We start from the raw sequence: 21,726 nt of genomic DNA, 5'->3' as shown, positions 1-21,726 counted from the left end.
CATTGGTCTATTAAGTTGCAGAGTGTGGTTGAACTTGGTTAGGAGACTTGGTGCCTGTTTCTGTGTCCTGCTGAAGACAAGGACGGCTTGATACCACTGTCAAAGCCCAGTTTATTGAGAAAAGCATCCAGGAAAGAAGAAGTGTTGAGTCGAAAGTGGTTCTCCTCCAATTTCTCTCCACTTGCGCGAAGTGCAGAGCCTCCGTTATAGCACAGAACAGAGTGTTAAAGTCGGGGATGGAAGAGGATGAAAATGGGAAGTTTACTTATGGAGAGAACTGAGAAATGTCCTGTGTGCAGACACCAGTGTTTGACGATTGAATACATTTAAATAATGCCTCTAGACTGCAAGTGTTCATCTGTGCCTCAGTGGCCTAATGGATAAGGCACTGTCCTCCTAAGCCCTGGAATGTGGGTTCGAGTCCCATCTGAGGTGAAAACCAATATCCAGTATTACTTTTCTTGAAAAATTTATATATTTACTACATGCTTCCGCTCAGAAGCTTATGAGGTATTAGGAACTTTGAAATGGTACCATTTTACTTCTGTACTCTCCGGACTCATGTTGGTGTTCTGAAACTACAAAGAAAGATTTTTAAACACCTATCTTTGTCAGCTGCAACTTTGACCCGGCAGAAGATATTCCTTTGGAAAAAATGATTTGAATTGGATTAGTGCAACTGTTGTTTCTAGAGGTGGTGACAGGCTTTCAGCTACTTGAATAGGGCAAGGCAGGATTCATGAAACGTATACAACCTTTGAGCTTGTGTAAATTGGCATATCCAGAAAGGAGCAGTTTGTACTACTGTCAAAACAGTTTCGCTCCACTTCTGGAAATATCCAGAGCTATGTAAAGCATACAACTGAGCTTTAATCTCATGAAGAAAGAGGTTTAAATGCAAAAAAGAAAACAAAAGCTTATCGTACTGGTGATATTCTCATTATATAGATTCCAAAAGAGTGCTTTAATTGAAAGGAGCTGAAAAAACACAATGGGATGTAAACCTAAATAACTATCAATATCATATTTCCCATCCTTGCATACCACCTACATTATAAAAATAAGCACAGCAGGACATATGACTGCATGGCCTAATGGATAAGGTGTCTGACTTCGGATCAGAAGATTGAGGGTTCGAGTCCCTTCGTGGTCGGTTTTTGCCAATGGACACACAACTCAGCTTTCCGTTCAGAATGGAAGCAGGCTCTTCCAATACTCTTATAGCCATCATGTTCTCATTCCTAATTATTCATGAAGTGGAGTACATACTGCACAGTCATTTAGATTGCATCTTCAGCCTAAAATCTTGTCAATGTTAGTGGCATTAAGAAGTTCTTCTATGTACACGCACTGAATATGTAATAGGGTTGCAGAATTTTGACTTGACAGAATGGGTTTTTAGCCTAAGGGTGTGTAGATGAAATGCAAGGTGTGTAAGTATGTGTTCATGGAGTGCTTCAAGTGTAAAAATCTGTATGATTTGTGCAGTTAAAGTGCTTATTTTGCCTACGAGAAAGAAAAGTACTACAGAAGAATTATAAAGGATTGGCACATTGGCTGCCTTTGCTGATGACACAGTTGGCTAATTTGTGAAGCATTAGTCTATTAAGTTGCAGAGTGTGGTTGAACTTGGTTAGGAGACTTGGTGCCTGTTTCTGTGTCCTGCTGAAGACAAGGACGGCTTGATACCACTGTCAAAGCCCAGTTTATTGAGAAAAGGATCCAGGAAAGAAGAAGTGTTAAGTCTAAAGTGGTTCTCCTCCAATTTCTCTCCACTTGCTCGAAATGCAGAGCCTCCATTATAGCACAGAGCAGAGTGTTAAAGTCGGGGATGGAAGAGGATGAAAATGGGAAGTTTACTTATGGAGAGAACTGGGAAATGTCCTGTGTGCAGACACCAGTGTTTGACGACTGAATACATTTAAATAATGCCTCTAGACTGCAAGTGTTCATCTGTGTCTCAGTGGCCTAATGGATAAGGCACTGGCCTCCTAAGCCAGAGATTGTGGGTTCGAGTCCCATCTGAGGTGAAAACTAATATCCACTATTACTTTTCTAGAAAAATTTATATATTTATTACATGCTTCCGCTCAGAAGCTTATGAGGTATTAGGAACTTTGAAATGGTACCATTTTACTTCTGTACTCTCCGGACTCATGTTGGTGTTCTGAAACTACAAAGTAGATTTTTAAACACCTATCTTTGTCAGATGCAACTTTGACCCAGCAGAAGATATTCCTTTGGAAAAAATGATTTGAATTGGATTGGTGTAACTGTTGTTTCTAGAGGTGGTGACAGGCTTTCAGCTACTTGAATAGGGCAAGTCAGGATTCATGAAACACATACAACCTTTGAGCGTGTGTAAATTGGCATATCCAGAAAGGAGCAGTTTGTACTACTGTCAAAACAGTTTCTCTCCACTTCTGGAAATATCCAGAGCTATGTAAAGCATACAACTGAGCTTTAATCTCATGAAGAAAGAGGTTTAAATGCAAAAAAGAAAACAAAAGCTTATCGTACTGGTGACATTTTCATTACATAGATTCCAAAAGAGTGCTTTAATTGAAAGGAGCTGAAAACACACAATGGGATGTAAACCTAAATAACTATCAATATCATATTTCCCATCCTTGCATACCACCTACATTATAAAAATAAGCACAGCAGGACATATGACCGCGTGGCCTAATGGATAAGGTGTCTGACTTCGGATCAGAAGATTGAGGGTTCGAGTCCCTTCGTGGTCGGATTTTGCCAATTGTCACACATCTCAGATTTCCATTCAGAATGGAAGCAGGCTCTTCCAATACTCTTATAGCCATCATGTTCTCATTCCTAATTATTCATGAAGTGGAGTACATACTGCACAGTCGTTTAGATTGCATCTTCAGCCTAAAATCTTGTTCATGTTAGTGGCATTAAGAAGTGCTTCTATGTACACGCATGGAATATGTAATAGGGTTGCAGAATTTTGACTTGACAGAATGGGTTTTTAGCTTAAGGGTGTGTAGATGAAATGCAAGGTGTGTAAGTATGTGTTCATGGAGTGCTTCAAGTGTAAAATCTGTATGATTTGTGCAGTTAAAGTGCTAATTTTGCCTACGAGAAAGAGAAGTACTACAGAAGAATTATAAAGGATTGGCACATTGGCTGCCTTTGCTGATGACACAGTAGGCTATTTTGTGAAGCATTGGTCTATTAAGTTGCAGAGTGTGGTTGAACTTGGTTAGGAGACTTGGTGCCTGTTTCTGTGTCCTGCTGAAGACAAGGACGGCTTGATACCACTGTCAAAGCCCAGTTTATTGAGAAAAGCATCCAGGAAAGAAGAAGTGTTGAGTCGAGAGTGGTTCTCCTCCAATTTCTCTCCACTTGCTCGAAATGCAGAGAGTCCATTATAGCACAGAACAGAGTGTTAAAGTCGGGGATGGAAGAGGATGAAAATGGGAAGTTTACTTATGGAGAGAACTGAGAAATGTCCTGTGTGCAGACACCAGTGTTTGACGATTGAATACATTTAAATAATGCCTCTAGACTGCAAGTGTTCATCTGTGCCTCAGTGGCCTAATGGATAAGGCACTGGCCTCCTAAGCCCGGGATTGTGGGTTCGTGTCCCATCTGAGGTGAAAACCAATATCCAGTATTACTTTTCTTGAAAAATTTATATATTTATTACATGCTTCCGCTCAGAAGCTTATGAGGTATTAGGAACTTTGAAATGGTACCATTTTACTTCTGTACTCTCCGGACTCATGTTGGTGTTCTGAAACTACAAAGTAGATTTTTAAACACCTATCTTTGTCAGCTGCAACTTTGACCCGGCAGAAGATATTCCTTTGGAAAAAATGATTTGAATTGGATTAGTGCAACTGTTGTTTCTAGAGGTGGTGACAGGCTTTCAGCTACTTGAATAGGGCAAGGCAGGATTCATGAAACGTATACAACCTTTGAGCGTGTGTAAATTGGCATATCCAGAAAGGAGCAGTTTGTACTACTGTCAAAACAGGTACTCTCCACTTCTGGAAATATCCAGAGCTATGTAAAGCATACAACTGAGCTTTAATCTCATGAAGAAAGAGGTTTAAATGCAAAAAAGAAAACAAAAGCTTATCATACTGGTGACATTCTCATTATATAGATTCCAAAAGAGTGCTTTAATTGAAAGGAGCTGAAAAAACACAATGGGATGTAAACCTAAATAACTATCAATATCATATTTCCCATCCTTGCATACCACCTACATTATAAAAATTAGCACAGCAGGACATATGACCGCGTGGCCTAATGGATAAGGTGTCTGACTTCGGATCAGAAGATTGAGGGTTCGAGTCCCTTCGTGGTCGGTTTTTGCCAATGGACACACAACTCAGCTTTCCGTTCAGAATGGAAGCAGGCTCTTCCAATACTCTTATAGCCATCATGTTCTCATTCCTAATTATTCATGAAGTGGAGTACATACTGCACAGTCATTTAGATTGCATCTTCAGCCTATAATCTTGTCCATGTTAGTGGCATTAAGAAGTGCTTCTATGTACACGCACTGAATATGTAATAGGGTTGCAGAATTTTGACTTGACAGAATGGGTTTTTAGCTTAAGGGTGTGTAGATGAAATGCAAGGTGTGTTAGTATGTGTTCATGGAGTGCTTCAAGTGTACAAATCTGTATGATTTGTGCAATTAAAGTGCTAATTTTGCCTACGAGAAAGAAAAGTACTACAGAAGAATTATAAAGGATTGGCACATTGGCTGCCTTTGCTGATGACACAGTTGGCTAATTTGTAAAGCATTGGTCTATTAAGTTGCAGAGTGTGGTTGAACTTGGTTAGGAGACTTGGTGCCTGTTTCTGTGTCCTGCTGAAGACAAGGACGGCTTGATACCACTGTCAAAGCCCAGTTTATTGAGATAAGCATCCAGGAAAGAAGAAGTGTTGAGTCGAAAGTGGTTCTCCTCCAATTTCTCTCCACTTGCTCGAAATGCAGAGCCTCCATTATAGCACAGAGCAGAGTGTTAAAGTCAGGGATGGAAGAGGATGAAAATGGGAAGTTTACTTATGGAGAGAACTGAGAAATGTCCTGTGTGCAGACACCATTGTTTGATGATTGAATACATTTAACACCTTGGCTGCTGTGGGTATTTTTCCCCTGTGCTGGAAAATCACTGATGCCATATATTCATGATGAGCTCAGCTCGTCATCAGCACACGACCACCGTGGCTGATGACGAGCCGAGCTCGTCATCAGCATTGAAGGGGTTAAATAATGCCTCTAGACTGCAAGTGTTCATCTGTGCCTCAGTGGCCTAATGGATAAGGCACTGGCCTCCTAAGCCAGGGATTGTGGGTTCGAGTCCCATCTGAGGTGAAAACCAATATCCACTATTACTTTTCTAGAAAAATTTATATATTTATTACATGCTTCCGCTCAGAAGCTTATGAGGTATTAGGAACTTTGAGATGGTACCATTTTACTTCTGTACTCTCCGGACTCATGTTGGTGTTCTGAAACTACAAAGTAGATTTTTAAACACCTATCTTTGTCAGATGCAACTTTGACCCAGCAGAAGATATTCCTTTGGAAAAAATTATTTGAATTGGATTGGTGTAACTGTTGTTTCTAGAGGTGGTGACAGGCTTTCAGCTACTTGAATAGGGCAAGTCAGGATTCATGAAACACATACAACCTTTGAGCGTGTGTAAATTGGCATATCCAGAAAGGAGCAGTTTGTACTACTGTCAAAACAGTTTCTCTCCACTTCTGGAAATATCCAGAGCTATGTAAAGCAAACAACTGAGCTTTAATCTCATGAAGAAAGAGGTTTAAATGCAAAAAAGAAAACAAAAGCTTATCGTACTGGTGACATTCTCATTATATAGATTCCAAAAGAGTGCTTTAATTGAAAGGAGCTGAAAAAACACAATGGGATGTAAACCTAAATAACTATCAATATCATATTTCCCATCCTTGCATACCACCTACATTATAAAAATAAGCACAGCAGGACATATGACCGCGTGGCCTAATGGATAAGGCGTCTGACTTCGGATCAGAAGATTGAGGGTTCGAGTCCCTTTGTGGTTGGTTTTTGCCAATTGTCACACAACTCAGATTTCCATTCAGAATGGAAGCAGGCTCTTCCAATACTCTTATAGCCATCATGTTCTCATTCCTAATTATTCATGAAGTGGAGTACATACTGCACAGTCATTTAGATTGCATCTTCAGCCTAAAATCTTGTTCATGTTAGTGGCATTAAGAAGTGCTTCTATGTACACGCATGGAATATGTAATAGGGTTGCAGAATTTTGACTTGACAGAATGGGTTTTTAGCTTAAGGGTGTGTAGATGAAATGCAAGGTGTGTAGGTATGTGTTCATGGAGTGCTTCAAGTGTAAAATCTATATGATTTGTGCAGTTAAAGTGCTAATTTTGCCTACGAGAAAGAGAAGTACTACAGAAGAATTATAAAGGATTGGCACATTGGCTGCCTTTGCTGATGACACAGTTGGCTAATTTGTGAAGCATTGGTCTATTAAGTTGCAGAGTGTGGTTGAACTTGGTTAGGAGACTTAGTGCCTGTTTCTGTGTCCTGCTGAAGACAAGGACGGCTTGATACCACTGTCAAAGCCCAGTTTATTGAGAAAAGCATCCAGGAAAGAAGAAGTGTTGAGTCGAGAGTGGTTCTCCTCCAATTTCTCTCCACTTGCTCGAAATGCAGAGAGTCCATTATAGCACAGAACAGAGTGTTAAAGTCGGGGATGGAAGAGGATGAAAATGGGAACTTTACTTATGGAGAGAACTGAGAAATGTCCTGTGTGCAGACACCAGTGTTTGACGATTGAATACATTTAAATAATGCCTCTAGACTGCAAGTGTTTATCTGTGCCTCAGTGGTCTAATGGATAAGGCACTGGCCTCCTAAGCCAGGGATTGTGGGTTCGAGTCCCATCTGAGGTGGAAACCAATATCCACTCTTACTTTTCCAGAAAAATTGATATATATATTACATGCTTCCGCTCAGAAGCTTATGTGGTATTAGGAACTTTGAAATGGTACCATTTTACTTCTGTACTCTTCAGAGTCATGTTGGTGTTCTGAAACTACAAAGTAGATTTTTAAACACCTATCTTTGTCAGATGCAACTTTGACCCAGCAGAAGATATTCCTTTGGAAAAAATGATTTGAATTGGATTGGTGTAACTGTTGTTTCTAGAGGTGGTGACAGGCTTTCAGCTACTTGAATAGGGCAAGTCAGGATTCATGAAACGTATACAACCTTTGAGCGTGTGTAAATTGGCATATCCAGAAAGGAGCAGTTTTTACTACTGTCAAAACAGTTTCTCTCCAACTCTAGAAATATCCAGAGCTATGTAAAGCGTACAACTGAGCTTTATTCTCATGAAGAAAGAGGTTTAAATGCAAAAAAGAAAACAAAAGCTTCTCGTACTGGTGACATTTTCATTATATAGATTCCAAAAGAGTGCTTTAATTGAAAGGAGCTGAAAACACACAATGGGATGTAAACCTAAATAACTATCAATATCATATTTTCCATCCTTGCATACCACCTACATTAGAAAAATAAGTACAGCAGGACATATGAACGCGTGGCCTAATGGATAAGGCGTCTGACTTCGGATCAGAAGATTGAGGGTTCGAGTCACTTCGTGGTCGGTTTTTGCCAATGGTCACACAACTCAGATTTCCATTCAGAATGGAAGCAGGCTCTTCCAATACTCTTATAGCCATCATGTTCTCATTCCTAATTATTCATGAAGTGGAGTACATACTGCACAGTCATTTAGATTGCATCTTCAGCCTAAAATCTTGTTCATGTTAGTGGCATTAAGAAGTGCTTCTAAGTACACGCACCGAATATGTAATAGGGTTGCAGAATTTTGACTTGACAGAATGGGTTTTTAGCTTAAGGGTGTGTAGATGAAATGCAAGGTGTGTAAGTATGTGTTCATGGAGTGCTTCAAGTGTAAAATCTGTATGATTTGTGCAGTTAAAGTGCTAATTTTGCCTACGAGAAAGAGAAGTACTACAGAAGAATTATAAAGGATTGGCACATTGGCTGCCTTTGCTGATGACACAGTTGGCTAATTTGTGAAGCATTGGTCTATTAAGTTGCAGAGTGTGGTTGAACTTGGTTAGGAGAATTGGTGCCTGTTTCTGTGTCCTGCTGAAGACAAGGACGGCTTGATACCACTGTCAAAGCCCAGTTTATTGCGAAACGCATCCAGGAAAGAAGAAGTGTTGAGTCGAGAGTGTTTCTCCTCCAATTTCTCTCTACTTGCTCGAAATGCAGAGAGTCCATTATAGCACAGAACAGAGTGTTAAAGTGGGGGATGGAAGAGGATGAAAATGGGAAGTTTACTTATGGAGAGAACTGAGAAATGTCCTGTGTGCAGACACCAGTGTTTGACGATTGAATACATTTAAATAATGCCTCTAGACTGCAAGTGTTTAACTGTGCCTCAGTGGCCTAATGGATAAGGCACTGGCCTCCTAAGCCAGGTATTGTGGGTTCGAGTCCCATCTGAGGTAAAAACCAATATCCACTCTTACTTTTCCAGAAAAATTGATATATTTATTACATGCTTCCGCTCAGAAGCTTATGTGGTATTAGGAACTTTGAAATGGTACCATTTTACTTCTGTACTCTTCAGAGTCATGTTGGTGTTCTGAAACTACAAAGTAGATTTTTAAACACCTATCTTTGTCAGATGCAACTTTGACCCGGCAGAAGATATTCCTTTGGAAAAAATTATTTGAATTGGATTGGTGTAACTGTTGTTTCTAGAGGTGGTGACAGGCTTTCAGCTACTTGAATAGGGCAAGTCAGGATTCATGAAACGTATACAACCTTTGAGCGTGTGTAAATTGGAATATCCAGAAAGGAGCAGTTTTTACTACTGTCAAAACAGTTTCTCTCCACTTCTGGAAATATCCAGAGCTATGTAAAGCATACAACTGAGCTTTAATCTCATGAAGAAAGAGGTTTAAATGCAAAAAAGAAAACAAAAGCTTATCGTACTGGTGACATTCTCATTATATACATTCCAAAAGAGTGCTTTAATTGAAAGGAGCTGAAAAAACACAATGGGATGTAAACCTAAATAACTATCAATATCATATTTCCCATCCTTGCATACCACCTACATTATAAAAATAAGCACAGCTGGACATATGACCCCGTGGCCTAATGGATAAGGTGTCTGACTTTGGATCAGAAGATTGAGGGTTCGAGTCCCTTCGTGGTCGGTTTTTGCCAATGGTCACACAACTCAGCTTTCCATTCAGAATGGAAGCAGGCTCTTCCAATACTCTTATAGCCATCATGTTCTCATTCCTAATTATTCCTGAAGTGGAGTACATACTGCACAGTTATTTAGATTGCATCTTCAGCCTAAAATCTTGTCCATGTTAGTGGCATTAAGAAGTGCTTCTATGTACACGCACTGAATATGTAATAGGGTTGCAGAATTTTGACTTGACAGAATGGATTTTTAGCTTAAGGGTGTGTAGATGAAATGCAAGTTGTGTAAGTATGTGTTCATGGAGTGCTTCAAGTGTAAAAATCTGTATGATTTGTGCAGTTAAAGTGCTAATTTTGCCTACGAGAAAGAAAAGTACTACAGAAGAATTATAAAGGTTTTGCACATTGGCTGCCTTTGCTGATGACACAGTTGGCTAATTTGTAAAGCATTGGTCTATTAAGGTGCGAGTGTGGTTGAACTTGGTTAGCAGACTTGGTGCCTGTTTCTGTGTCCTGCTGAAGACAAGGACGGCTTGATACCACTGTCAAAGCCCTGTTTATTGAGAAAAGCATCCAGGAAAGAAGAAGTGTTGAGTCGAAAGTGGTTCTCCTCCAATTTCTCTCCACTTGCGCGAAATGCAGAGCCTCCATTATAGCACAGAACAGAGTGTTAAAGTCGGGGATGGAAGAGGATGAAAATGGGAAGTTTACTTATGGAGAGAACTGAGAAATGTCCTGTGTGCAGACACCAGTGTTTGACGATTGAATACATTTAAATAATGCCTCTAGACTGCAAGTGTTCATCTGTGCCTCAGTGGCCTAATGAATAAGGCACTGGCCTCCTAAGCCAGGGATTGTGGGTTCGAGTTCCATCTGAGGTGAAAACCAATATCCACTATTACTTTTCTAGAAAAATTTATATATTTATTACATGCTTCCGCTCAGAAGCTTATGAGGTATTAGGAACTTTGAAATGGTACCATTTTACTTCTGTACTCTCCGGACTCATGTTGGTGTTCTGAAACTACAAAGTAGATTTTTAAACACCTATCTTTGTCAGATGCAACTTTGACCCGGCAGAAGATATTCCTTTGGAAAAAATGATTTGAATTGGATTGGTGTAACTGTTGTTTCTAGAGGTGGTGACAGGCTTTCAGCTACTTGAATAGGGCAAGGCAGGATTCATGAAACGTATACAACCTTTGAGCGTATGTAAATTGGCATATCCAGAAAGGAGCAGTTTGTACTACTGTCAAAACAGTTTCTCTCCACTTCTGGAAATATCCAGAGCTATGTAAAGCATACAACTGAGCTTTAATCTCATGAAGAAAGAGGTTTAAATGCAAAAAAGAAAACAAAAGCTTATCGTACTGGTGACATTTTCATTATATAGATTCCAAAAGAGTGCTTTAATTGAAAGGAGCAGAAAACACACAATGGGATGTAAACGTAAATAACTATCAATATCATATTTCCCATCCTTGCATACCACCTACATTATAAAAATAAGCAAAGCAGGACATATGACCGCGTGGCCTAATGGATAAGGCGTCTGACTTCGGATCAGAAGATTGAGGGTTCGGTCCCTTCGTGGTCGGTTTTTGCCAATGGTCACACAACTCAAATTTCCATTCAGAATGGAAGCAGGCTCTTCCAATACTCTTATAGCCATCATGTTCTCATTCCTAATTATTCATAAAGTGGAGTACACACTGCCCAGTCATTTAGATTGCATCTTCAGCCTAAAATCTTGTTCATGTTAGTGGCATTAAGAAGTGCTTCTATGTACACGCACTGAATATGTAATGGGGTTGCAGAATTTTGACTTGACAGAATGGGTTTTTAGCTTAAGGGTGTGTAGATTAAATGCAAGGTGTGTAAGTATGTGTTCATGGAGTGCTTCAAGTGTAAAATCTGTATGATTTGTGCAGTTAAAGTGCTAATTTTGCCTACGAGAAAGAGAAGTACTACAGAAGAATTATAAAGGATTGGCACATTGGCTGCCTTTGCTGATGACACAGTTGGCTAATTTGTAAAGCATTGGTCTATTAAGTTGCAGAGTGTGGTTGAACTTGGTTAGGAGACTTGGTGCCTGTTTCTGTGTCCTGCTGAAGACAAGGACTGCTTGATACCACTGTCAAAGCCCAGTTTATTGAGAAAAGCATCCAGGAAAGAAGAAGTGTTGAGTCGAAAGTGGTTCTCCTCCAATTTCTCTCCACTTGCTCGAAATGCAGAGCCTCCATTATAGCACAGAACAGAGTGTTAAAGTCGGGGATGGAAGAGGATGAAAATGGGAAGTTTACTTATGGAGAGAACTGAGAAATGTCCTGTGTGCAGACACCATTGTTTGACGATTGAATACATTTAAATAATGCCTCTAGACTGCAAGTGTTTATCTGTGCCTCAGTGGCCTAATGGATAAGCCACTGGCCTCCTCAGCCAGGGATTGTGGGTTCGAGTCTCATCTGAGGTGAAAACCAATATCCGCTCTTACTTATCCAGAAAAATTTATATATTTATAACATGCTTCCGCTCAGAAGCTTATGAGGTATTAGGAACTTTGAAATGGTACCATTTTACTTCTGTACTCTTCAGGGTTATGTTGGTGTGTGTTGGACTTGGCCCTTCTGGCAGGTTCACCCCTGAACTTTTTGCCTAGTGATTTCTGGTCTTTGCGCACTTTGACACTGTGGCGCAGTGTAAAGTGTGTCCTCTCCCTGAGTGCATGTGTGAGATTGGCCTGCTCTCCCATAGGAATGCATGGGGAATGTCTGTGTCCCTGGTAGTTCCTGATGCGTGAGGCGTGCATGGTCAAGTCTGGTATGTGCGAACTCGGGAGAGTGAATGCTTCGCAACGATGTATGTGACATGGTTGTGTCTTGTGCGGAAGTGCTACTTCTAGACATGACTGTGTATGTGCTGTGAAGGTGCTGGCGTGTGATTGGCTGGAGCTGGCTGGGATGCCAGGCTCCAGGAAGTCTGTGTGGGTCTGCCCCGGTGGTGAATGGAGAGATTAGCATGCTGATGTGAGGGAGGGGCTGCGCCTGTGTCCTGAATGAGGCTGGGTTTCCCCCACACAATGCTGGCTCCGCCCCCTGTGGTGCGACTGATGACCCTAGCCTACCTGCTGAATGAAAGGGGTGGTTGAGCCATCAACAGTGCTCTCAGACCAGCTGCGACTGGTTCTGCCCCCACCCTGCACCCACAGACAAAAGGGAAAAGGTGTATAAAAGAGGGGCTGTGACCCCATGAAGATGTTCTTGTTTTTGACTTGGATCTACCAGGGGCGTGCTGCTGCTTGGGCCCAGGGGAAGGCTTGCCTCCCCTGGGCTCTGCCCAGCCCCTGGCTTGCTGATGCCCTGGAGGACTTTTCTCTGCTGTGCTTGTCTCTGGACTCGTGGGGCCTCTTTGCCCTGCCCCGCTCCTGGATGCCAGAGGGACTGTTGCTTAGCGCAAGGAGCGCTTTATTTGCTTTATAGCGCATGGGAGCGCTTTTATTCTGCCCCTAGCGCTTGAAAGCGCTGTGTTGTTCCCTAGCGCTCGGAGCGCTTTATTTTTACTTTTGCCCTGTTATTTACTTAAAGCGAGCGAGTGCCCACCTCGCTGTTTATTTTTACTCTCGAGGGTGCCACCCCTCTGAAATGCCCCTGAGATTCACCGCCGCGGCCCGAGCGCCGCAAAACAGGAAGTCAGGCACTACAGTGCCTGATGCGGGGCGGGACTTCCGGTTTGCCGGAGGAAGTCCCGCCCGCCGCCGCGCTGGGATTGGCCAGCGCCGCCAGGGAGACTGAGCCTGGGGCTGAGTCCCGGTCCCGAGATGGGGGACCGGGTGAAGACCCCTGTGTCAAGAAAGCGGGGCTCTCATGAGGTGAGAGCCCCGCCCGCTGCCCTGCTGACACCCGCCGAGGCCCCCGTGAGCGAGGGAGGGCCCCGGCAGACTGCTGCAAGAAGATGGTGTCCCCCGCCGCCTCCGGAGAGCAGCCGGTGAGTAGAGCTGCCCGGGGGGGCGGGACGTGGTGAAAGTGCGCGAGGGATCCCCTCGCAACGCTGAGCGGCCCCGCTTGACAGAGGGCTCGGTGGGGGCATAGCATTTTCTTCTGTCCGTGCGCTCCGCCTTTAGGTGCCTTCAGGGCGGCCCCGGATGGTAGAGGGCCGCCCCAACGTTTCCCCAGGGCACAGTATCGAGTGAAAGGGCCCGAGGAGCCCGTGCTGAGCCCCGTGGCTCCAACGTGTTGAGCCATTGTATTTACTGCAGAGCCTGAGGGCTCCCACGCTGGGCAGTAGTGTTTCTTGAGCCTAGATGGCTCCAACCCGGGACATATTTGTTTTTAGAGCCAGAGGGCTCAGTTGGGCAAAGTCCTTGTCCTGAGGGGCCAGTAAGAGCCCTGTCGCAGTTCTGTTTTCAGCTGCCCAGCAATTAGTGGGTAGCTGCACCGTTTAGGTCTTTCTTTTCTAGGGACATGTTCTGTGAACTTAGGAGTGAGGCGCACTCCTGCTTCATCCCTGGCCTTTCCCCAGCTGCGCAGCACTTAGTGCCAGCTGCAGCGTTTAGGCCCCCTGTTCTGTCCCTCAGCTGCCCAGCTCTTTGTGGGCAGCTGCTACGTTTAGGTCTTGGCGCAGTGGCGCAACCTGGACCCTGGACTTTGATGTAAGTTCATGTTACTGTGATTTATGCGAAGTGTTCTTTGCTGCACCTCTGAATGTGTTGTAGATGCATCATGTGCCTTGTTCCTTACACCGCTGAACGTGTGTTGATGCGTCATGTGTTCCTTACACCGCTGAATGTGTTGTTGATACATCATGTGTTTTGTCCCCAGGTCTATACCCCTAAATGTATGTTGATATTTAGTTGGTTGTTCTTGCTAGTGCAGGTGGTGCTAGTAAGGTCCTGGTTCCCTGCGTGACCTGTTCCTAAGGTGGTTAGGATTGCGTAGGGAGTACTTACCTGATTACCAGTAGTTACTTGTATTGAGCTACAGTGATTTTCTGTTATGTGCTAAGTGATATTCCAAGGGCTTGATACTGAGCTTGCCCCCTGACCAGAGTCCCAGGACCAGTGGACTCTATTGTGCCTGCCCTGACAAATTGCTGGGACTTGTCTGATCTCTCTTGGGCCCCTGGGGCCTCGCTAAAAATGTGCCTCGCTCATTCCCCTTGGCAGCTCGTGCACGGCAGCCCGTCCAAGCCTCGAGCCGCGCCGCTCTACACTGAGCCGCGCCGCTTTGCTGGGTCGCCTGCATCCTGCCTTCCCCTCCTCTTCTGAGCCGCACACATTGGTCGCCCCAGAGAAACGCTTGTACCTTGCCGGTGGCCCGCTCAAGCCTCGAGCCGCACCACTCTCCCCTGAGTCGTGCCGCTTCGCTGGGCCGCCCGCTCAAGTTTACTAAGAAGGTCACTCGCATTATCCTTGCAACCAGGTCGGGAGGTACTGTCCGTTAGGCTCTATGTTTAAGTTCTAGGCCTACAAGTATTGTGTTCTAAAAGTGCTGATTCCTGACAGTGGTCCAGGTGGCCCTGTCCTGTAAATATCCCTTGTAAATTCTGCCCGTGCCTCTGGCACAATGTAAAGTGTGTGTTTTATCTAATGTATGTTTATTGGAATACAAAGGCTATTTTGATATATACCCTTGTGTGGAGTTTCCTTTGTGGTGGGCCTTGGGTGTTGTTGCTGGGGTGCGTGCGCAAATACTTAACTCATATCGCCTCCAAGTTTAGCCTGACTGCTCGCGCCACGTTACCTAGAGGGCGAGTAGGGGTTATCTTGGCGTGTAACTCCCTTGCCCTGACCTTAGGAATGGTGATCCCTGACTGACCTCGACGCGAGTCTTGGCCAACCAGGATCCCGTTTCTAACAGTGTTCTGAAACTACAAAGTAGATTTTTAAACACCTATCTTTGTCAGATGCAACTTTGACCCGGCAGAAGATATTCCTTTGGAAAAAATGATTTGAATTGGATTGGTGTAATTGTTGTTTCTAGAGGTGGTGACAGGCTTTCAGCTACTTGAATAGGGCAAGGCAGGATTCATGAAACGTATACAACCTTTGAGCGTGTGTAAATTGGCATATCCAGAAAGGAGCAGTTTGTACTACTGTCAAAACAGTTTCTCTCCACTTCTGGAAATTTCCAGAGCTATGTAAAGCATACAACTGAGCTTTAATCTCATGAAGAAAGTGGTTGAAATGCAAAAAAGAAAACAAAAGCTTATCGTACTGGTGACATTCTCATTATATAGATTCCAAAAGAGTGCTTTAATTGAAAGGAGCTGAAAACACACAATGGGATGTAAACCTAAATAACTATAAATATCATATTTCCCATTCTTGCATACCACCTACATTATAAAAATAAGCACAGCAGGACATATGACCGCGTGGCCTAATGGATAAGGTGTCTGACTTCGGATCAGAAGATTGAGGGTTCGAGTCCCTTCGTGGTTGTTTTTTGCCAATGGTCACACAACTCAGATTTCCATTCAGAATGGAAGCAGGCTCTTCCAATACTCTTATAGCCATCATGTTCTCATTCCTAATTATTCATGAAGTGGAGTACATACTGCACAGTCATTTAGATTGCATCTTCAGCCTAAAATCTTGTTCATGTTAGTGGCATTAAGAAGTGCTTCTATGTACACGCACGGAATATGTAATAGGGTTGCAGAATTTTGACTTGACAGAATGGGTTTTTAGCTTAAGGGTGTGTAGATGAAATGCAAGGTGTGTAAGTATGTGTTCATGGAGTGCTTCAAGTGTAAAATCTGTATGATTTGTGCAGTTAAAGTGCTAATTTTGCCTACGAGAAAGAGAAGTACTAGAGAAGAATTATAAAGGATTGGCACATTGGCTGCCTTTGCTGATGACACAGTTGGCTAATTTGTGAAGCATTGGTCTATTAAGTTGCAGAGTGTGGTTGAACTTGGTTAGGAGACTTGGTGCCTGTTTCTGTGTCCTGCTGAAGATAAGGACGGCTTGATACCACTGTCAAAGCCCAGTTTATTGAGAAAAGCATCCAGGAAAGAAGAAGTGTTGAGTCGAAAGTGGTTCTCCTCCAATTTCTCTACACTTGCTCGAAATGCAGAGCCTCCATTATAGCACAGAACAGAGTGTTAAAGTCGGGCATGGAAGAGGATGAAAATTGGAAGTTTACTTATGGAGAGAACTGAGAAATGTCCTGTGTGCAGACACCAGTGTTTGAAGATTGAATACATTTACATAATGCCTCTAGACTGCAAGTGTTTATCTGTGCCTCAGTGGCCTAATGGATAAGGCACTGGCCTCCTAAGCCAGGGATTGTGGGTTCGAGTCCCATCTGAGGTGAAAACCAATATCCACTCTTACTTTTCCAGAAAAATTGATATATTTATTACATGCTTCCGCTCAGAAGCTTATGAGGTATTAGGAACTTTGAAATGGTACCATTTTACTTCTGTACTCTTCAGCGTCATGTTGGTGTTCTGAAACTACAAAGTAGATTTTTAAACACCTATCTTTGTCGGATACAACTTTGACCCATCAGAAGATATTCCTTTGGAAAAAATGATTTGAATTGGATTGGTGTAACTGTTGTTTCTAGAGGTGGTGACAGGCTTTCAGCTACTTGAATAGGGCAAGTCAGGATTCATGAAACGTATACAACCTTTGAGCGTGTGTAAATTGGCATATCCAGAAAGGAGCAGTTTGTACTACTGTCAAAACAGTTTCTCTCCACTTCTGGAAATATCCAGAGCTATGTAAAGCATACAACTGAGCTTTAATCTCATGAAGAAAGAGGTTTAAATGCAAAAAAGAAAACAAAAGTTTATCGTACTGGTGACATTCTCATTATATAGATTCCAAAAGAGTGCTTTAATTGAAAGGAGCTGAAAAAACACAATGGGATGTAAACCTAAATAACTATCAATATCATATTTCCCATCCTTGCATACCACCTACATTGTAAAAATAAGCACAGCAGGACATATGACCGCGTGGCCTAATGGATAAGGTGTCTGACTTCGGATCAGAAGATTGAGGGTTCGAGTCCCTTCGTGGTCGGTTTTTGCCAATGGACACACAACTCAGCTTTCCGTTCAGAATGGAAGCAGGCTCTTCCAATACTCTTATAGCCATCATGTTCTCATTCCTAATTATTCATGAAGTGGAGTACATACTGCACAGTCATTTAGATTGCATCTTCAGCCTAAAATCTTGTCCATGTTAGTGGCATTAAGAAGTGCTTCTATGTACACGCACTGAATATGTAATAGGTTTGCAGAATTTTGACTTGACAGAATGGGTTTTTAGCTTAAGGGTGTGTAGATGAAATGCAAGGTGTGTAAGTATGTGTTCATGGAGTGCTTCAAGTGTAAAAATATGTATGATTTGTGCAGTTAAAGTGCTAATTTTGCCTACAAGAAAGAAAAGTACTACAGAAGAATTATAAAGGATTGGCACATTGGCTGCCTTTGCTGATGACACAGTTGGCTAATTTGTAAAGCATTGGTCTATTAAGTTGCAGAGTGTGGTTGAACTTGGTTAGGAGACTTGGTGCCTGTTTCTGTGTCCTGCTGAAGACAAGGACGGCTTGATACCACTGTCAAAGCCCAGTTTATTGAGAAAAGCATCCAGGAAAGAAGAAGTGTTGAGTCAAAAGTGGTTCTCCTCCAATTTCTCTCCACTTGCTCGAAATGCAGAGCCTCCATTATAGCACAGAACAGAGTGTTAAAGTAGGGGATAGAAGAGGATGAAAATGGGAAGTTTACTTATGGAGAGAACTGAGAAATGTCCTGTGTGCAGACACCAGTGTTTGACGATTGAATACATTTATATAATGCCTCTAGACTGCAAATGTTCATCTGTGCCTCAGTGGCCTAATGAATAAGGCACTGGCCTCCTAAGCCAGGGATTGTGGGTTCGAGTCCCATCTGAGGTGAAAACCAATATCCACTATTACTTTTCTAGAAAAATTTATATATTTATTACATGCTTCCGCTCAGAAGCTTATGAGGTATTAGGAACTTTGAAATGGTACCATTTTACTTCTGTACTCTTCAGGGTCATGTTGGTGTTCTGAAATTACAAAGTAGATTTTTAAACACCTATCTTTGTCAGATGCAACTTTGACCCTACAGAAGATATACCTTTGGAAAAAATGATTTGAATTGGATTGGTGTAACTGTTGTTTCTAGAGGTGGTGACAGGCTTTCAGCTACTTGAATAGGGCAAGTCAGGATTCATGAAATGTATACAACATTTGAGCGTGTGTAAATTGGCATATCCAGAAAGGAGCAGTTTGTACTACTGTCAAAACAGTTTCGCTCCACTTCTGGAAATATCCAGAGCTATGTAAAGCATACAACTGAGCTTTATTCTCATGAAGAAAGAGGTTTAAATGCAAAAAAGAAAACAAAAGCTTATCAAACTGGTGACATTCTCATTATATAGATTACAAAAGATTGCTTTAATTGAAAGGAGCTGAAAACACACAATGGGATGTAAACCTAAATAACTATCAATATCATATTTCCCATCCTTGCATACCACCTACATTATAAAAATAAGCACAGCAGGACATATGCCGCGTGGCCTAATGGATAAGGCGTCTGACTTCGGATCAGAAGATTGAGGGTTCGAGTCCCTTCGTGGTCGGTTTTTGCCAATGGTCACACAACTCAGATTTCCATTCAGAATGGAAGCAGGCTCTTCCAATACTCTTATAGCCATCATGTTCTCATTCCTAATTATTCATGAAGTGGAGTACATACTGCACAGTCATTTAGATTGCATCTTCAGCCTAAAATCTTGTTCATGTTACTGGCATTAAGAAGTGCTTCTATGTACACGCACTGAATATGTAATAGGGTTGCAGAATTTTGACTTGACAGAATGGGTTTTTAGCTTAAGGGTGTGTAGATGAAATGCAAGGTGTGTAAGTATGTGTTCATGGAGTGCTTCAAGTGTAAAATCTGTATGATTTGTGCAGTTAAAGTGCTAATTTTGCCTACGAGAAAGAGAAGTACTAGAGAAGAATTATAAAGGATTGGCACATTGGCTGCCTTTGCTGATGACACAGTTGGCTAATTTGTGAAGCATTGGTCTATTAAGTTGCAGAGTGTGGTTGAACTTGGTTAGGAGACTTGGTGCCTGTTTCTGTGTCCTGCTGAAGATAAGGACGGCTTGATACCACTGTCAAAGCCCAGTTTATTGAGAAAAGCATCCAGGAAAGAAGAAGTGTTGAGTCGAAAGTGGTTCTCCTCCAATTTCTCTACACTTGCTCGAAATGCAGAGCCTCCATTATAGCACAGAACAGAGTGTTAAAGTCGGGCATGGAAGAGGATGAAAATTGGAAGTTTACTTATGGAGAGAACTGAGAAATGTCCTGTGTGCAGACACCAGTGTTTGACTATTGAATACATTTAAATAATGCCTCTAGACTGCAAGTGTTTATCTGTGCCTCAGTGGCCTAATGGATAAGGCACTGGCCTCCTAAGCCAGGGATTGTGGGTTCGAGTCCCATCTGAGGTGAAAACCAATATCCACTCTTACTTTTCCAGAAAAATTGATATATTTATTACATGCTTCCGCTCAGAAGCTTATGAGGTATTAGGAACTTTGAAATGGTACCATTTTACTTCTGTACTCTTCAGCGTCATGTTGGTGTTCTGAAACTACAAAGTAGATTTTTAAACACCTATCTTTGTCGGATACAACTTTGACCCATCAGAAGATATTCCTTTGGAAAAAATGATTTGAATTGGATTGGTGTAACTGTTGTTTCTAGAGGTAGTGACAGGCTTTCAGCTACTTGAATAGGGCAAGTCAGGATTCATGAAACGTATACAACCTTTGAGCGTGTGTAAATTGGCATATCCAGAAAGGAGCAGTTTGTACTACTGTCAAAACAGTTTCTCTCCACTTCTGGAAATATCCAGAGCTATGTAAAGCATACAACTGAGCTTTAATCTCATGAAGAAAGAGGTTTAAATGCAAAAAAGAAAACAAAAGTTTATCGTACTGGTGACATTCTCATTATATAGATTCCAAAAGAGTGCTTTAATTGAAAGGAGCTGAAAAAACACAATGGGATGTAAACCTAAATAACTATCAATATCATATTTCCCATCCTTGCATACCACCTACATTATAAAAATAAGCACAGCAGGACATATGACCGCGTGGCCTAATGGATAAGGTGTCTGACTTCGGATCAGAAGATTGAGGGTTCGAGTCCCTTCGTGGTCGGTTTTTGCCAATGGTCACACAACTCAGCTTTCCATTCAGAATGGAAGCAGGCTCTTCCAATACTCTTATAGCCATCATGTTCTCATTCCTAATTATTCATGAAGTGGAGTACATACTGCACAGTCATTTAGATTGCATCTTCAGCCTAAAATCTTGTCCATGTTAGTGGCATTAAGAAGTGCTTCTATGTACACGCACTGAATATGTAATAGGGTTGCAGAATTTTGACTTGACAGAATGGGTTTTTAGCTTAAGGGTGTGTAGATGAAATGCAAGGTGTGTAAGTATGTGTTCATGGAGTGCTTCAAGTGTAAAAATCTGTATGATTTGTGCAGTTAAAGTGCTAATTTTGCCTACGAGAAAGAAAAGTACTACAGAAGAATTATAAAGGATTGGCACATTGGCTGCCTTTGCTGATGACACAGTTGGCTAATTTGTAAAGCATTGGTCTATTAAGTTGCAGAGTGTGGTTGAACTTGGTTAGGAGACTTGGTGCCTGTTTCTGTGTCCTGCTGAAGACAAGGACGGCTTGATACCACTGTCAAAGCCCAGTTTATTGAGAAAAGCATCCAGGAAAGAAGAAGTGTTGAGTCAAAAGTGGTTCTCCTCCAATTTCTCTCCACTTGCTCGAAATGCAGAGCCTCCATTATAGCACAGAACAGAGTGTTAAAGTAGGGGATAGAAGAGGATGAAAATGGGAAGTTTACTTATGGAGAGAACTGAGAAATGTCCTGTGTGCAGACACCAGTGTTTGACGATTGAATACATTTATATAATGCCTCTAGACTGCAAGTGTTCATCTGTGCCTCAGTGGCCTAATGAATAAGGCACTGGCCTCCTAAGCCAAGGATTGTGGGTTCGAGTCCCATCTGAGGTGAAAACCAATATCCACTATTACTTTTCTAGAAAAATTTATATATTTATTACATGCTTCCGCTCAGAAGCTTATGAGGTATTAGGAACTTTGAAATGGTACCATTTTACTTCTGTACTCTTCAGGGTCATGTTGGTGTTCTGAAATTACAAAGTAGATTTTTAAACACCTATCTTTGTCAAATGCAACTTTGACCCGGCAGAAGATATACCTTTGGAAAAAATGATTTGAATTGGATTGGTGTAACTGTTGTTTCTAGAGGTGGTGACAGGCTTTCAGCTACTTGAATAGGGCAAGTCAGGATTCATGAAACGTATACAACATTTGAGCGTGTGTAAATTGGCATATCCAGAAAGGAGCAGTTTGTACTACTGTCA

The 21,726-nt window shown here is 42.1% G+C and overlaps 15 non-coding genes across 15 annotated transcripts; all 15 read left to right on the top strand.

The window, feature by feature from the left end:
• The first annotated feature begins 1,080 nt into the window (after positions 1–1,080).
• Positions 1,081–1,153, top strand: TRNAR-UCG (transfer RNA arginine (anticodon UCG)). The gene has a single exon. It is a non-coding gene; the product is annotated as a tRNA-Arg (tRNA).
• Positions 1,154–1,957: 804 nt separating this feature from the next.
• Positions 1,958–2,030, top strand: TRNAR-CCU (transfer RNA arginine (anticodon CCU)). Its single transcript has one exon. It is a non-coding gene; the product is annotated as a tRNA-Arg (tRNA).
• Positions 2,031–2,674: 644 nt separating this feature from the next.
• Positions 2,675–2,747, top strand: TRNAR-UCG (transfer RNA arginine (anticodon UCG)). The gene has a single exon. It is a non-coding gene; the product is annotated as a tRNA-Arg (tRNA).
• A 1,520-nt stretch (positions 2,748–4,267) lies between these two features.
• On the top strand, positions 4,268–4,340 carry TRNAR-UCG (transfer RNA arginine (anticodon UCG)). The gene has a single exon. It is a non-coding gene; the product is annotated as a tRNA-Arg (tRNA).
• Positions 4,341–5,286: 946 nt separating this feature from the next.
• On the top strand, positions 5,287–5,359 carry TRNAR-CCU (transfer RNA arginine (anticodon CCU)). The gene has a single exon. It is a non-coding gene; the product is annotated as a tRNA-Arg (tRNA).
• A 644-nt stretch (positions 5,360–6,003) lies between these two features.
• On the top strand, positions 6,004–6,076 carry TRNAR-UCG (transfer RNA arginine (anticodon UCG)). Its single transcript has one exon. It is a non-coding gene; the product is annotated as a tRNA-Arg (tRNA).
• Positions 6,077–6,879: 803 nt separating this feature from the next.
• TRNAR-CCU (transfer RNA arginine (anticodon CCU)) lies at positions 6,880–6,952 on the top strand. Its single transcript has one exon. It is a non-coding gene; the product is annotated as a tRNA-Arg (tRNA).
• Positions 6,953–8,472: 1,520 nt separating this feature from the next.
• On the top strand, positions 8,473–8,545 carry TRNAR-CCU (transfer RNA arginine (anticodon CCU)). Its single transcript has one exon. It is a non-coding gene; the product is annotated as a tRNA-Arg (tRNA).
• Positions 8,546–15,623: 7,078 nt separating this feature from the next.
• On the top strand, positions 15,624–15,696 carry TRNAR-UCG (transfer RNA arginine (anticodon UCG)). Its single transcript has one exon. It is a non-coding gene; the product is annotated as a tRNA-Arg (tRNA).
• An 803-nt stretch (positions 15,697–16,499) lies between these two features.
• On the top strand, positions 16,500–16,572 carry TRNAR-CCU (transfer RNA arginine (anticodon CCU)). Its single transcript has one exon. It is a non-coding gene; the product is annotated as a tRNA-Arg (tRNA).
• A 644-nt stretch (positions 16,573–17,216) lies between these two features.
• TRNAR-UCG (transfer RNA arginine (anticodon UCG)) lies at positions 17,217–17,289 on the top strand. The gene has a single exon. It is a non-coding gene; the product is annotated as a tRNA-Arg (tRNA).
• An 804-nt stretch (positions 17,290–18,093) lies between these two features.
• TRNAR-CCU (transfer RNA arginine (anticodon CCU)) lies at positions 18,094–18,166 on the top strand. The gene has a single exon. It is a non-coding gene; the product is annotated as a tRNA-Arg (tRNA).
• A 643-nt stretch (positions 18,167–18,809) lies between these two features.
• On the top strand, positions 18,810–18,882 carry TRNAR-UCG (transfer RNA arginine (anticodon UCG)). Its single transcript has one exon. It is a non-coding gene; the product is annotated as a tRNA-Arg (tRNA).
• Positions 18,883–19,685: 803 nt separating this feature from the next.
• TRNAR-CCU (transfer RNA arginine (anticodon CCU)) lies at positions 19,686–19,758 on the top strand. Its single transcript has one exon. It is a non-coding gene; the product is annotated as a tRNA-Arg (tRNA).
• A 644-nt stretch (positions 19,759–20,402) lies between these two features.
• TRNAR-UCG (transfer RNA arginine (anticodon UCG)) lies at positions 20,403–20,475 on the top strand. The gene has a single exon. It is a non-coding gene; the product is annotated as a tRNA-Arg (tRNA).
• The last annotated feature ends 1,251 nt before the right edge of the window (positions 20,476–21,726 follow it).

This window comes from Lissotriton vulgaris, chromosome 5 (assembly GCF_964263255.1).
Source record: "Lissotriton vulgaris chromosome 5, aLisVul1.2, whole genome shotgun sequence".
Taxonomy (NCBI): Eukaryota; Metazoa; Chordata; class Amphibia; order Caudata; family Salamandridae; genus Lissotriton; species Lissotriton vulgaris.
This window is presented reverse-complemented; position numbering and strand designations above follow the sequence as displayed.